The sequence below is a fragment of the Calidris pugnax genome, unplaced genomic scaffold (genome assembly GCF_001431845.1).
Source record: "Calidris pugnax isolate Ruff unplaced genomic scaffold, ASM143184v1 scaffold281, whole genome shotgun sequence".
NCBI lineage: Eukaryota > Metazoa > Chordata > Aves > Charadriiformes > Scolopacidae > Calidris > Calidris pugnax.
In genome coordinates, this window is record NW_015091028.1 from 89,023 (window position 1) to 89,559 (window position 537).

Consider the following 537-nt stretch of genomic DNA (forward strand, 5'->3'; position numbering starts at 1 on the left):
CGGGGCATCGCCCTCCTGGGAAGCCCGCTGGGAGCCGAGCGGCAGCCGGGGGTCCCCCGGCACCCTGTCCCCCGCAGAGCTCGGCCGGTCACCCGGGGGGTTCGTTTGCCCGCCCGCCCGGTGCCGCCGTCCTGCTGGGTCCCGGTGCCGGCGGGGCGGGCTGTGCCGCGGCCCCGGGGCTGCCTCCCTGCCCCGAGCCAGGCTGGCCGCCCCCCCGGGGCCCTCCACGCCCTGCGCAGGGACGCGGGCAGCGTGGTCTGGCTGGGGGAGCTGGAAAAGTGGCTCCGGTCCCTGCCCTGAGCCCCGGGGTGGCACCGCGGGCGGGCGGGAGCCGGGGCCCTGCCGGGAGGGCCGCTGCCCGCCCCCCGACTCGCTGCTGACCCTCGGGCGGTGGGTGCCAGTGGGTCCGAAGGAGGGGATAGGGGAGCCAGGGGACGTTCCCCATCGCTGCCGAGAATAGCGGGGGGGGGGGGGCCTTGCGGGCTGGAGGGGGCCGGCCCCCGTCCTCCCCCAGCCGGGCCGCCGCCCCCGCGTGTG